This window comes from Cyprinodon variegatus, unplaced genomic scaffold (genome assembly GCF_000732505.1).
Source record: "Cyprinodon variegatus isolate N-32 unplaced genomic scaffold, C_variegatus-1.0 Scaffold1282, whole genome shotgun sequence".
In the NCBI taxonomy this organism is placed as follows: domain Eukaryota; kingdom Metazoa; phylum Chordata; class Actinopteri; order Cyprinodontiformes; family Cyprinodontidae; genus Cyprinodon; species Cyprinodon variegatus.
In genome coordinates this window covers 54,126-55,061 of record NW_015151735.1, presented here as the reverse complement: position 1 = coordinate 55,061, position 936 = coordinate 54,126, and positions in this window count along the sequence as shown.

Here is a 936-nt window from a genome sequence, read left to right as displayed (position 1 = left end):
TCTGGCATTAAAAACTTAAAACAACGAGTATGTTTAATCATTTTTGTTACAACTTTGTTATTCCTAGAATTCACACCATCAGAGCATTTTGAGCTTAACTTAAAAAAAATGGAGGCCTATTGTAGAATGGATCCAGGATTGGAAGCCAAAAGATTTTTTCAAATAATGTAATTCATCTAATAAATGTATGTATTTAACAGGTTTAACCATAACTTACTCTTATCTAATTGGTGGGATTTCCTGTGAACAAAATCCCCTTGATATGCTCAGGAGACCACATACTCATAATGAGCAAACTCATTATGAGCATGTGATCCAATGCACTTGTTCCAAAGTTTTGCTTGTGATGTGAATCCTAATTCATGCTACCTATTTGAAATATTGTAGAATCCCTCCTTGATATAGATCATTCTTTTGTTGATCTGAAGGTAATGAAGATGTGCATAGATCATTTTAATGCAAAATGCACTCTTGTGAAGGTTTAGGAAATACTGTCTTTGATAAGATTATCAGCATCTCCAACAGAATACAGGAACACCCACTAGTAGAAAATCTGAGCCCAACTCAGATGATCTGGTAAAAGAATGCCTCTGTTTGGTGCAGTGCTGTATTTTGGGACCCGGCAGTCTGCAAAGCTCACTGATCTCTATTTATTCCCTGGATTGCCCAATTGCCCGTTGGTAGTAAGGGGTTGAAGTGAAGCCACCAGCCGCCATATTAGTACTCCCTTGTTAGACCCGTCGCAATGTAAATAACGTGCGCTACAGCATCGAAACAACAAGATGTTCTTATTTTCAGGGGGACTCAAGACTTTTAAAATTAAGAGAAACTCATAATTTTGCCACACACACTTGCTGTTTCATAGCATAAAGTAGATTACTGTAACTTACCGTAAATTCTCTAATATAGGCCCCGGCCTTTTTTTCACTCAAGTGC